Here is a 15593-nt window from a genome sequence, read left to right on the forward strand (position 1 = left end):
TGGGTTAAATGGGTGATGGGTATGAAGAAGGACACTTGTTGTGATGAGCACTCAGTATTGTATGTAAGTGATGAATCACCAAATTTTACTCCTGAAACTAATACTACACTATATGTTAAGTAACTGGAATTTAAATAAAAACTTGAATCTAAAACAAACAACCCCCTCCAAAACCCTTGACCTTTTACAAATGAGACTAAAAGCATAGCCCCAAGGCTTATGTAATTTTTGTAGCTGAATTTCAAATTTGACTCCAAATTCCTGGCAGCAAAAAGTAAAGCATGATTATATAATTGTCTTAATCATGAAAGAGAACCATATTAATAGTATGTGTTAGCGTATTTTAAGTCATAATGGAAAACTCAATTCAAACTAGCCCTCAAGAAACTGAAAATATCCATACATAGGGATCTGGTTTGGTTTAAGCAGAACTTGCTCTGATGGGTCGAGATATTCTTGGCATTTTTATCCTTTTTGTGTTGATTTCATCTCAGTCTTGTCACAAGATGGCGACAGCAGTACTAGGCCTCCTATCCATTTACAACCACATATGTAGGTTGTCTTTTCTGCCTTTCTCTCAAGACAGGGAATCTTCCTTTCCATTTTTTCTAGTGAATTTCCCCTCACATAGTACTGGCCTGATCATTTAATCAATAACCTGCAACCAAAGGAATGCTATGGGCTGATTGGGTTAGGCCTAGTTTCCTGAACCAGTCATGGCAAGGAAACTTGATTATATTGGACCACTCAAGGCCATCTCTGAAATTGTGAGTGTGATCTGATATAGCTCATGAGCTATATGGTCTAGGGATGGGTACTTGAACAGATACTAGAAATTAGGAAAGGGAAAGCAGGTATAACCACAACATCCTCTGAACAAGTTACCTGAGGAAAATTAAATCTTTTTATTACTTAGGAATTTAACATTCTGGATTCATTTATTAGTTACAAAAATCTGTTTTGGATTTGCATTCAGAGACAGTCATGATATTTGGCAGATTTTAATGTTAGGTAAAAATAAATCAGAAAAAAATGCCATAACTGTATCTCCATTGTAGACTCTTCTGAAGATAGCTGAATTCATAAACATTTAGCATGATGGATAGGCTTATGGGGTTGAATATTTCCAATTTAAGCCGTGTAGTTTTGTTTCTACTACATTCTCCTAATACTTGTCTAAATAGAGGTAAAAATCATTGACTCTCAATCAAAATGTGTTGATTTGCAAAACTTTTCTCAATATCAGAAGAAACCATTATTAATTTTTTGGTGGGCAGAGCAGGGATGGGAACAAGTTGTAACAAGAGGGTAATCACTGCAGTTCTAGTGCTAAAAATTTTGGATTTAAACTATGTTCCAAGGTCAAAGGTGCTGTTACTTTGGTGGTTAAGCTCTTAGATAATAATGTTCCTGTCCCTTGTTTTCTGACACACACACACACACACACACTTCCTAGTAATTTGAACCATGATCTCAAGGAGACTTATTTTTAAATGTTATTTTTCTCTTCAGAGAATCTATGGGATTTTAAATAATGTGAATGCTATTGCCTAGAGATGGAGGGTAAAATTAACACTGAAAAAATATTTTAAAATAAAAATGGATCAATCGATGACAATAATTCTTCATCCTTGCTTCTCTGAATTTGACTATACTATCTGGTCTTTCTTCTGCCAAGTCTTTGAGGACAGTGTCTACATTAAGACAACAGCTCCTAATTTTCTGGCTCTGCTTTGCTTCAAGATAATTCTTTTCTTTACAGACAGTGGTCATGGCAGGTAAATCAATTCCCGTAAGTATAGTCTCCTGAAATGAAGGCAGGTTCATTGTCCTCTCTGGGGGCAGCACCAGCCAGTATTTTATTATCTTTTCCAAATCATGACAAGCAATGAAGTGTGGAACTGATAAAAGATGAATTTACTTTAAGGTCCAAGAGAGAAAACATAACAGAAAATGAGAAGTTTCATCATAAATGCATCAACGAAGTTGCCCAGCGAGACTTGGTGATGGTGAAACTATCTCATAGCCACAGAAATTGCATCTCACCTTATTCATGACTGACACTCTAATGGAATCTTCGACTGTCTCATCATACTCTCTAGACCCGCTCACTTCTTTTTCTCTTTCAGGTGCAAAGGAGTGTTTCTGGTTTAACCCATTGTCCCAAGATAGGCGGAGAGTTTCTTTGGCACTGGCCCAAAGGACAATAGGGAAACAATCTAGCTAAAATTACATATTGATCTCCCTTTCAACCAGCATCCTTTCCAGTTAAATTACCCTGCTTCTTCCTGAAGGGATGACTGTGAGTTTTCAAAACGTACTCAACCAGCTTCTTAGGTGATAATTTTTCCTCTTACAGTCTTCTGATTTAGATTCTGATATATTTAAATAACCGTTATTTTCACAAAAAGAATACCAGTTTTAGAGTGTTGTAAGCACAGACATTTGGTACAAAACAATCCTATAAGTAGGACAAATTAAATTTTTGCTGATATAAACTTTTGGGAAAAAATTTAATTACTATGGGAAACTTGAGTATTCTTCCTTTTTATTCTTTTCTCCTAGCACATTTCCCTACAATCAGTTTTTCATACTGCTGAAAAATTTTTCTTTATGAATTTTTACTAAAAAATTTTTAAACCTTTAAAACTTTTAAACCTCTGGAGGCAGGAAGCAATTTTTTTTTTTTTTTAACTTCAGATGAACAGATTTGAATTAATCATACTCCTTGGTTGCTGGCACACTTTCATTAGTCCATGAAAGGTCCTTCCCTGATTGATACAGTAGGTGTTCAACAAATAGTATTCATCACTTGAATAAAGAAAGTCTTACCACTTCAGAAACTTCTCCAGTGTAGGACATGGATAAGAGGATTGATCCTATTTCCTTTACCACACCCATCAGAGGTTATTGACAGTTCCTTAGTGAGTTAAAATTGGAATCTGATATTAAAAAAAATTGGAGTCTGACCTGAGAACTATTGTATATTCTTTATATTTTACTATATATGAATATTAAAGGGCATATCACTGAATGCGATTCAACTTTTGCAGTTCTATAGTAAATTAACTAACTACTTTTAAGTATTATTATAGATAAATGCCTGATCTGATAAGCCCTATCTACCTATCCTAGTCAAGATTCAAATATTTGGAATGTATACCTTCAGAAGCCCTTTATAGAATTCTGTTTTAACAAGGCTCAATTCTGTCTGGATTCTACAAATTTAATCATCATTTACTAAATCTTACTTGACGGTGTGCTTGATGTTTCACCATGCACTGAGTGGCCAGGCTGTGCAGCCAAGGTTAAAAGGCAGGGAAGAAACCAATGCATGATTTGAGGTTGCTGAGAACAGACAACATACATACTAGGCTCAAGTGGTACAGCCCTTATTTAGAGCAGGAGGAGAGAAAGCGCTAGTATCTAGCTCTTTGCAATGTGTGGGTTCCCCACGGCCAGATCCACTCTGCAGCCAACCAATACAGGCAGTGTAGGCTGCAGACCCCACTTCCTGCTGCAGTAGAAGTGGTGCCCTGACCCCTCCCCTGTGGGGTCTGAGATACAGGAAGCAGGGACAGGCCCAAGGGCATTGACGCATGCACTTAAGCAGAACAAAGGAATACACATTGAGTCTGAAACAGGGAAAGATAATCCCATAGTTGGTGAGAAGCCTAGCACAGGTTGTGAGGACTCTATTTCTTGGTAAGGAAGTGATCCGGCCCAAGGGTCATTCTTCAGTGGCCTAGTAGGGTGCAGAAAGACTGCAGCCCATGAGACTGCATTTTCCAACCCTTGATGATGGTGATGAAAACTGTTTCTATTGCAAACAGATTCAAACATATATACTTTGGGAAAAATACTCCCTTGGCAGTGTTATTGACTTTTTTTAAAGCATACAACTTCTAGAACAGTGTTTCTCTTACGTTTTTTTGACTTTGATGATAACTAAGAAAGGCATTTTCCATATTGACCCTTGACATGTGTGTATGACTAAAACAAAATCTTCAGAAACAGCACTTTCCATTATTATGTGTAATGCACTCTTAACATTTTTTGGGTTGATTCTATTCTATTACATTAAAAAAAATTGATTCACTTAATTGATTTCATTAATGAGTCCAAACTACTGTTGGAAAAATACTCTTCTAGGAAATGGGCCATACAGAAACTATAAAGTTTACAAGAACATTCAATGGTTTGAAAAACAAGGAGGAGGGGTGATAAGGAGGAGCAAGAACTGCAAAGCAGAGAGTAATTTCATTAATGTGGATGTTACATAAATCACATCTATCTTTCTCGCTACAATAAACATGTGGCTGTAAAACTTTTGGAAGAAGCAACTTAAATCTTATGCATGAAGGGATACATAGATTCTCAGAGTCTGCTTATATAATTATTCTGGTAGAGAAGGGATTTATTATTTTAGCATCCATAAGAAGAATTGGTAAATTAACTTAAATGGGTAAAATTAACTTAAAATTGTATTATTATATGTATAATATATATAGAAATACATCATTATATTATTGTATATATACTATATATAGGAATAAATATAAAATTACTTTTTATGATAATATAGCCTTTTTAAAAGATTTTATTTATTTATTTGAGAGAAAGAGTGAGTGAGAGAGAGGGAGAAGGAAGCAGGGGGAAGGGCAGAGGGTGAAGCAGACTCCCCTCTGAGCAGGGAGCCTGATATGGGGCTCCATCCCAGAACCTGGAGATCATGACCTGAGAGAGAGGCAGATGCTTAATCAACTGAGCCACCCAGGCTCCCAATAATATATCCTTTTAAAGTTATATTACATATGTATAAATTATATATATATATATACACATATACATAACTGTAAAGTTATATACATAATAAATATTTTAATCACATATGTACATATAATCCACCAGGCATTAAACAGCTTGCATTACCATAATCAGGCATTAAACAATTTGCATTTTACCTGTGTTCTGGGTTCCACTTGGCTTTCTTTCCATTTCTCTAAAGGGCAAAACCAAGGGCTTTGGGCACATTGTTTATTCAGGATGCTCTCTTCCATGCCTTTTCCTGCTTCTCTCTCTACATCGGTTAATTTTCATTTCCTTTAAATCTCATCACAATTGTTATATTCCCAGGTTTATCTTTGCTCTCTCAAGACTAAATCAGGTCCACTTTTACTCAGTTTTTACAGCATATCTTTCCTCGGAGCCTTTACAACGTCATGCTCATTTTGGCTCATCAGTGTTTTTTGAGTGCCTAATGCAGTGCCTGATACTTGATTTGGTACTGACTTGCATGTGGTAAATGCTAAATAAATGTTTGTTGAATTGATTCTTTTAGGCAAAACATATATAGATGTTATTCATGTAATGAAACCTGTAGAGAGGGGAATATATTTCATATTAGAGCAAATTTACATAATCATTACAGTTGTGTTTATTGATTTCCATCTTTTAGAATCAATTTAATGAGAAGCAGAAAAAATGTTTCAGTGTTAATGCACTTACATTACAAAGTGTGTTCAAGAAGTCTTCTGGAAAGTCAATGTAATGAGAAGTATGTGTTTGGTATGTTATTTATAGTTAATAGTTAACCAATATAAAAGCTAAAAATAACAATATAAATATACAACACTGGGAAGAGAAGAAGGGGAGGAGGGAACAAAGTAAATGAACTCAATTCTCACATTTCTAATGATGGCAGTCAGTAAATATTGTCTGAAGTTAATAAGTCAAGATAATGAAAAGAAATAAAGTTCTTATTTAGACTTACAAAAGTAACCACCAAAACCCCTAGAAACAGAAAAAAATAAGAGATATTATCCTTGGAGAGTGTCTGTAGGAGGGGAGGAATTGGATGAGAGATTGTTGCTTTTCATCATAGATCTTTGGTAATAACAAGACAAAAATCTAGGAGAAAAATGTTATACAGAATTCTCCTTAAAGTTATTTTTTGAGACCCATGCATTTTCCTTGCCTCTGGCTGTTCCTTAATATCTTACTATGAACTGATTATAATGATTTTTTTTAAAGCAAGTGTTGAATTGCCACGATGGAAAATGTTGAGGTTCTCACACTAAAACACTGTTATGCGTAGAAATATAGATCCCTATAGAATTGCCATTCACATACTATACTAGAGTTTAGAATTTCTATGAAAGAGAAAGGCATTAATACTTCCCAAACTTTCTTATACACAGCAGCATTATTAAACCTATTTAGTAGTTTATTATATAATGATATAAATAAACCTAGGAAAAAGAACACACAAAAATTGAACAGTATAGAAATTTTCCATTTACTGTTTCCCTCAACATATGCAGAGTCTTCCTGATTATCAACATTCCTCACCAGAGTGGTGCATTTGTTAAAATTGATGAACCTACATGAACACATCATTGTCACTCAAAGTCCATAGTTTACATTAGGGTTCACTTTTGGTATGTACATTCTATAGGTTTAGACACATTTATCTTGGCATGTGTTCATCATTATAATATCATATAGAGTGGTTTCACTACCCGAAAACCCTCTGTGCTCATCTTATTCACCCTTCCCTTCCTCTTAACCCCTGGAAACCACTGATTTTTTTTACTGTCTTCATACTTTTGCCTTTTCCAGAATGTCCTATGATGACATACGATGTGTAGCATCTTTTCATATGCTTACTTGTCATCTGTATTATCCTCTTTGATGAGGGACCTGTCAAGGTCTTTGGTCCATTTTTTAATTGGGTTGTTTGTTCTCTTATTGTTGAGTTTAAAAATTCTTTGTATGTTCTGGATAACAGTTCTTTACCAGATATGTCTTTTGCAGATGTTTTCTCCCAGTCTGGGGCTTGTGGTTTCATTCTCCTGACATTGTCTTTCACCAAGCAGAAGTTTTTAATTTTAATGAAGTCCAGCTTATCAATTATTTCTTTCATGGATCGTGTCTTTGGTGTATCTAAAAAGGCATCAACACCATACCCCAGGTCATCTAGGCTTTCTACTATATTACCTTCTAGGAGTTTTAAAGTTCTGCATTTTACATGTAGGCCATTTTGTGACCCCTTTTGAGTTAATTTTTGTGAGGGTTGTAAGGTCTTTATATAAATTCATTTTTTTTGCATGTACATATCCAGTTCTTCCAGCACTATTTAGTGGCCTCTTTATAGTGTTAAATTCTGACTGATTTAAAGGAAACTTCACTTAAAAAATTAGCGAAAAGAACATTAGGTCAAGTATAAGGAATTGGCTTAGGCTAACTTCACAAGTTAAGAATTTATTTTTCCTCATGTGCAAGAATTCCAGAGGTAGGCAGTCCAGTGTCTATACAATACCATCATGCAAGTCTCCTTTAGGCTTTCTGCTCCCCCTTCTTTAATACATGGTTTCTATCCTTGGTTTCTATCTTCATTGGCTTCTCTTTTTATGGTTATAGAATTGCTCCTTTGTTCCAAGTAGGAAGAAGGAGAAGAATAAGGGCATCTGCCAGATGAGTAATCACCTTCAGGGAACTTTCCCAGCAGCTCTACCTTAAGACTTTAGCTTACATCACATTTGGTATCCTTTCTGCAAGGGCAGCTTGGAAATTTAGGGTTTTAGCTGGAAACATTGCTACCCCAATCATATAGGAGCAGGGAAAAAGGGGAAGCAGAATTTTCACAGGCAACTTGTCATCTCTTCCAAAGCTTCATGTCTGCAAAAGTTTCGGCTTTAAGCTATTTACCCTGTGTAGTAGAGGAACAAGATATGGGTCTGTAAAATGCCACAGATTTGTTTTAATAAATTAACTTAGTTATCTAGACAATAGGTATAGAATTTTTCTAAGCAATACCCATTATATTATATACTTTAATAAGTTATTATAGGGTCATAAAAGGGGACTTGTAGAGAGGGAAATGTATCCCTAGCGTGTCTACCTAACTCATTATCTCTAGCACCCAACAGAGCTCTTGCCATATTGGTAATAGTATTAGGCTTTTTTTCTTTTTAAGATTTTATTTATTTATTTGAGAGAGAGAGAAAGCAAGAGAGAGGAGAGAGCATGAGCGGGGGTTGGGGAGAGAGGCAGAGGGAGAAGCAGCCTTCTCCGCTCAGCAGGGAGCCCGACTTAGGGCTTGATCCCAGGACCCTGGGGTCATGACCTGAGCCGAAGGCAGATGCTGAATGGACTGAGCCACTCAGGTGCCTCTAGTATTAGTTTTCTATTTTTGCTCTAACAAATTACCTCAAATGTTGTGTCTTAAAGCAACCCAAATTTACTGTCTTACAGTTCTATAGGTTAGAAGTCTGATACTGGTCTCAGTGGGCTGAAGTCATTGTATTGGCAGGGCTGCATTCCTTTCTGGAGGCTCTAGGGGACAATCCTTGCTCTTTTTCACCTTCAAGATGCAGCCCACATTTCTTGGCTCATGGCCCCTTCATTTATTTTCAGAGCCAGCAACATTGAATTTCTATGGCTACTCTTCACAGTCTTATCTCCCTCTGACTCCATCAATCCTCCCTCCCTTCTCCATTTCTAAGGATGCTTGTGATTCCATTGAGTCCACCTGGAGAATCCAGTACCTTCATATTTTAAGGTCAGTTGATTGTCAACTTTAATTCCACCTGTAACCTTAATTTCCCCTCTGCCATGTAAGGTGATGTATTTACGAATTTGGGGGATTAGGAAGGACATCTTTGAGGGGCCGTTATTTTGCCTACCATAGTGATGCTGGATAAAATTTATAGTAACAATTAAAAATTATAAACAGTTAACACAATGTGCTTCATTTTATCTTTCAACAAATCCATGAAGTGAAGAAACTGGGGTTGAGAAACTTGGATTAACTTGCACAAAATCGCATGACATGAAAACTCACCTTTGTAAACACTGTGCTACACTCTACCTCCTACTTAGTGAATCATCAAAGTATGCGGCAAACCTGATTCTATAACAGGGTCCATGGTTTTGCATGAAGACTAGTGCTAAATCAAGCTAAATGTATTTTAGAGTTTCAATCTAGGCTGGTCACTTTTTTTTTTTTTAATTTTATTTATTTGAGAGAGCGGGAGGACAAGCAAGGGAGGGGCAGAAGGGAGAGGAAGAAGCAGACTCCTCACTGAGCAGGGAGCCTGATGTGGGGCTCAGGGCTCAATCCCAGGACTGACTGAGCCACCCATGTGTTCCTAGGCTGGTCCCCTTTTAAATGTCTGATTGTGACATGAAATAAAAAAATTTTTTTGTATTATGGTTTAGAATTTTTCTCACCATTTGCAGTCTGTGAAGCCCCAAACTTATATAGAACCTGCTAATAAGAATTATAGGCATTTTCATCTGTGCTTAGTTATATTATATAGACTTGATAGTTATATTTTAATTAATAATGTTTCTTTCCCCTTGCTTTTTCTTTTTTAAGCATTGTTATTCCTGTGAACCAGAGGAAGCTCAGATATTTTCAGCATTGGACTATATTTGAATACCTTTTATACCATAAAGAAACCATGTTAACCAGGAATGGTATGATGATTTCTGAATGTATTTTCACTCACCTCATCCTTACTTAATTTAACATTTACATAATACAAACGATTATGCTCAATGTAGGTTGAAAATATTTAAGGCTGTGAAAATCTGTGCAAGTTTATTACTGTAATTGAATACTGAAGTACAATATTGGAGAAGTTCATATTATTTTCAATCTTTTTCATGACGTTATATTTTGAGCTGCTAACATGTAAGAACATTTATTTTTATGAGTATTCAGGGAGAAACCATATTTTTTTGAATATGGAAGTCTAATAAAACTGTTGATTAAAATTTGAATTTAGCAATATTGAAAATGAACTTATTTAAAAAATAATTGTCACACTACAGGCATGGTCTTTAGCAAAAAAACTTTATGGTGCTAGGTTCAGATTCTTTATTGATATGGTAAATCATTTTATTCAATAATTGAAATGGACTTCTGTGAAAGAGTAACAAATATTTGTGGTTTAAGTAATGTTTTATTTGGGCTATGTTGAAATAATTCTTCTAAGTATTGGTTTTATTTAAGCCTCAAAATCCCCTTTCTTACAAAGTGTTTAGAATGCTCCATGATTTGTTATAATAAATTCTATAAAGAATGTATGAATTAGGAAGATCTTCTTTTTTTCTTTTTTTTTTTAAAGATTTTATTTATTTATTTGAGAGAGTGTCAGAGAGAGAGAGAGAGCACAAGAGGGAGGAGCGGGAGAGGGAGAAGCAGACTCCCTGCTGAGCAGGGAGCCTGATGCGGGACTCGATCCAGTGACTCCAGGATCATGACCTGAGCCGAAGGCAGTCGCTTAACCAACTGAGCCACCCAGGCGCCCAGGAAGATCTTCTAATTAAACTAATTTCATATAATGATCATCTTTCTACATGATGACATTCTGTGAATAAATGGTATAGTTTTAGAGGCTCATTTGTTTTACAGATGGAAGAGAAAAACCTGAGTATAATTAAGTTAGATTTGTTTTCTTCAGGATTCTAGGAAATCTGGAAATGTATGTCCTGAACTTCAATCTTGATAGTATATATACACAAGAAAATTGTAGGCTTCAGTTTGACTCTCACTGCTTTGCATATGGTGAGACATAAATGTGGGATAAGAAGGATAGAAAAAGAAAACAAATGGAAGAGGGTTTATTATTAAACATTTTTCCATCACAAGGATTCTCAGCAAAGTTACTGTATAGTGGCAGTGTTTATCAACATTCTCCCTTTTAAGGATCATTTTCTTTGTGCCATTTGGCTAGAATTCTCAAGTGGTATTAACACAGTACTTTCAAGATATACTTAATCAGTTTTTGAAGTATAATAATTATTAGGCATTCAAATATAATCAGTTTTTGAAGTATAATAATTATTAGGCATTTCAAATATAGTCCTCATAGGCGGGACTATGTCTTATTTATCTTTTTATCACCCACTGCTTATCCTGGTGCCTGACGTGGTGGGAGTACTCAATACGTGTTGAATGAAGGAAGGAGTGAATTAAATTCTTTTTTCTTCTAGTAACATAAAATGTTTTATTTAATCTTGCTGAGCTATGTTACCTCATTTATTAATTGGAAACCTGGATTAGATTGTCTCTAAGGTGCCTACTGCATCAACATTTTGTGTCTCAATGATTCTTTTCTTCATTTGGTTGTAGTAGATAATGGGGTCTTACTTCTTTCTCCCTCAGTTGTTACCTCTGCCTGGATGGTAGAGAGGGTAGAGACTCCTGTGTAGTAAGGTCTCTTCAGCCTAGCAGGTTACTTGCTGATCCTAATGGTTGACGATAGCATCTTGAGGGGGATTTTGATGGATGGTAAAGGCTTCTAGCAGCTTCCACTCTCCGAATTTCTTGGTGATTGGATTGCACAACACAACGTTCTGAGCGCTTTCTCTTTTCCTGCTGAGCCTTCTAGAGGCACTGGAATGCTGCATGGCTCTTTCAACAGGCAGCTTTGTCAGGGGATTTATTCTAAACTATCTAGAGCTGCTTTAGAATTACAGCAGATTCTCTCCTGCTGTGTCCTGAGGTTTCAGGTTCACTGACTTTTTTGTAGGGTTGTCATCTGCTCCAGTTTGCCTGGGACAGTGCTGCCTGGTGTAATTGTTAATGGTGCCTCTTTCACTCTCAGAGTGACCTGTTTTGGACAGTAAATTATGGGGTTACCTACTATCTTGGCTTTTTTACTCTTGAAGGGTTTCCTCTCCTTGTGTTGAGGTGTACTCATTCCTGGCAGTGCTGAATCCTAGGTGTTGGCAACAGTCCTACCTTCTCCTACACCCCTGTGAGACCTCTCGCGTAGAGGCACACTGAGTCTACTCACTTTCTTGTTTCTTTAAAAAAATGTCAGATGGATTTTTCTGAGTTATATATGACCTTTTTATTTTCTCCAGGAGCTACTAAGACAGAGCAAAATAGCAACAACAACAATCAGGTACATAGTTTTAAAAAAATTTTTTGAAAAAAATCCACTAGATTCTGAATATGAAAGGGCATCAATGCAATACAAATGAGGACATGATAAGATACTTGAGATCCTTTTTATCTTCTTGGAACCATCTTTTTCACACATTTCGAAGTGTGCTGCCTTCATGGTTGTGGCCACTCCAACCCTCAGTTCAGGGCCATCGTGCTCTGTGTGCTTCTGGGATGCAGAGATAAAATAGAAACTCAAGTCTGTTACAGAAAAGTATATTGAGTGAACATATAATGCATTTGAAAAAGGAAGAGACGAGGAACATATCAGAAAAAGGACACAAGCTAAGTGTTACAGTCTTCCCAATGGATTTGGAATTGGAGCTAGCCACTGAAGAATGGGTAGTGTTTCTGCAGGTAGAAATGGGGGCAAAATGTTGGGAGGTGTGTTGTCTTCCAGGGTCCTGCCGATTTTAAGCAAGAAGAGAGAAAAGTGAGAGGTAAGATGCCTGGGTCAGAAAGAGAATTTGAGATTCTGGAGGTGAAGTCGTTTGAACCTTCAGGTGTTCTTTCCATGACTTGCACCTTTATTGGAGTCTGAATATTACTTCCCAACCTTTATTTCTGTAGAGAAGTTTTACCCTAAAGATAGGCATGGATAGAACTGAAAGTAAAAAGCAGTTTAATGGTTTTCCAAGTAGCTTTATTACTATCTCTTCTCCTTTTACCTCTTCGGCCTATAGAAAATGAGGGAGTAGAAAGGGAGGGAAAGTAGAGTATATGATTTGATTGCCGCTGGCTTGCTTGTTTTGGCTGTGTGTCCACAAGCAAACTCTAGGCTTCATTTTGACAGGAGTGATGTGTCAGCTTTGGGTACACAGCTCTGAGTTTCTATTTTGGAAGCTGAGTATTCTGCTGGGACATTGCTTATAGCCCATTTTGGGGGTTAGGGGTGAGGGGATGAAAGATGTCCCTGAGTTTACTCGTTTTTAGAGGAGCCTGTTGGAAGCTTTTATTCATTCAACAGAATGTAGCCTGGAGGCATTAATGACAGAATGTTGGACCATCAGTCCCAGCAGGCATACCCTTCACCTAAGGCAGATATCCTGTTTTCTGTTTTCTCTGCCTTTTTCTCCCACGTACCTTTCCTGGACTCTCACTACTATAGGTTCTACAGGTAATTTTCCTCTGGGCATTTTCTCAGAATATAATTTACTTTTTGACTTCAGAGGATTTTTAGCTTATGTCCTCTCTGTGCCTCTTAAGTGGTTTTACAGACATGAATTTATGTTTATATACATATTTGGGTTAGTAAAAATCATCCATTTATTCATTCAGCAAATGTTTATGGAACTTCTACTTATTTGGCCATCAGTGTTCTAAGTACTAGGATGATGCATTGAACAAAAAAGATAGCTTCATGGAGCTTATATTCATGGGGGTTGGGGGAGGGAGAAGTGTGGAGTCAAGCAATAAGCAATAAACATAACAAATAAGTATATTAAATAGTGTGTTAGAAGCAGATAAATGCTATAGTAAAATGACAAATTAGATCAGGGTAAGGGGGACTGGGAGAGCAGAGGAAAGGGGACAGTGGCAGTTGTCATTAAGAGTGATTAGGAGAGGGGCACCTGGCTGGCTCAGTCAGTAGAGCATGCAACTCGACCTTAGGGTTGTGAGTTCAAGTCCCACATTGGGCATAGAACCTACTTTTAAAAAAAAGAAGAAGAAAGAGTGATCAGGAGATGCCTCACTGACGACATGACATTTGGGTAAAAACTGCAAGGGGACATAACTGGCCAAACAGTTATCTTGAAGAAGAACGGTCAGCAGAGGGAAGAGCAGGAGTAATGGGGGAAGCAAGGGCATACCTTGCGTGTTCAAAAAGCAGCAAGGAGGCCAGGAAGTCTGAATGAAGTAACTGAAAGGAGGAGTTAATAGTAGAGGAGATCAGAGAGGTTCATAGGGCCAGTTACTGGGGTCCTTGGGGACCTTTGCAGAGATTTTGGCTGTTATTTTGCATGAACTATTAGGCCATTTCAGATTTTGTGGCACAAGAGTGTCATAATGTAAATTATGCTTAAAAGGATCACTTTGGCTTTGTGTTGAAGCTAGACAATGGGTGGGGAGTGGGTAAGTAAGGACAGCAACAGAAAGACCTGTAATGAGGCTCTTGCAGTATTCCAGGCAGGAGATGATGTGGGTTGGATTAAAGTAGTGGCAGAGTAGTCAGATTCTTGGGATATATTTTGGAGCTAAAGCTTTTCTGATAGATTAGATGTGAGGTGTGAGAGACAAAGAGGAATCCAGAATGACTCTCAAGTTTTTGGCTTGAGTATCTGAAGTACTGGGAGTTTCTAAAGCAGTTAAATACTTTATAATCACTAAATCTATTAATTCATGATCTACAAACATTCCCATATTTTTCCTATAGTTCTGAAATGGAGATTGGGTCAGAATACAAAGGGTATGGGATAGGTGAGGTAAAGTGTCTGGCTTACTGATGGTTGTTCTGATAACCCCTTTCTACCACATCCCACTAAAAATGCACAATAGGACCATGAATATTTCTCAAATATAGGGACCATGAATTACTTTTCTTTGTACTTTTGGTACCTACCATAGTAACGGTCATATATTTTATTTCATCAAGTACGTTGTTATTGATTTTAGATGAAACATGATTTTATGTTACTACTAACAAATGCCACTTATTTAAAGTGATTTATTATTACCTTAATTGGAATTACAATTTAATTTTATCGATATGATACTTATTGAAAGTTACTTTGGACTATTTAGATATACATGTTTATCATTCAGTGTTACTGTCTTCAGGGACATTTCTTAGCATGTGAAAGGCAATACTTTTCATGTATATCAGTAAAAAAAATGTAAAAATATAAAATGGCTTCATCTACTTGCGTCATCCTTTCTTAGGTGTTAAAAAAGCATGGGTGTTACTTTGAAAGCAAATATGGAATTGCAGTCATTCTCCCCACCATGAATATGTGCTTCATTAATATTAAACATGTGCCCTGTTGCATGGATTCCTTTTTTACATATATAATGACATTTGGTTTTAATGGTGGATCATAGCTTAATCTTTCTGAAGATATTTTAAACAACAATTGAACCTACAAATATAGTATAAACAGTGCACACTCAGTTGAAGAGATGAAAATATGAAGAATTATGACTGAGTTCTGTGCAGACTTTGGAAACTATATCACAGCTGCCCCCTGGCCAAGAGCAATTATAGGATGTCTTTCATTGTCAGAAACATTCTGACATCTCAGTTTTTAAAATGTGGAAAATGTGCATCTTAGAATCAGTGAAATGTGGTAGTAGATATTTCATAAGTGTTTAACTGCTTGACATGCGGCTCCCCACCCCCTGATGCCCCACATGGGTCCCTGGCTCTAGCTGCACTGCGTTGACCCTTTATGTGCACTGCAAGGCCTGCTGCAGTATTTGAGGTATTACTTCTATCCCCACCTATGCTCTGTTGCTGTATTTGGCTGAGCTTTATTTCAGCCACTTCTCTCCCCAAAACAAGGCCAGGGGAGGACATGCAATGACTCCATCAGGATTTATTCCGTTGGACCGTAGTGAGTGGTTCAGGGCTGGTCACATGATCGAAGCCAGGCCAGACCCTGACTTTTGTCAGAGCTATCAGGAAACAAGCTTT

Source organism: Mirounga angustirostris, unplaced genomic scaffold (genome assembly GCF_029215605.1).
Source record: "Mirounga angustirostris isolate CCGP_5_RB_7025 unplaced genomic scaffold, mMirAng1.0.hap1 SCAF_3, whole genome shotgun sequence".
Lineage (NCBI taxonomy): Eukaryota > Metazoa > Chordata > Mammalia > Carnivora > Phocidae > Mirounga > Mirounga angustirostris.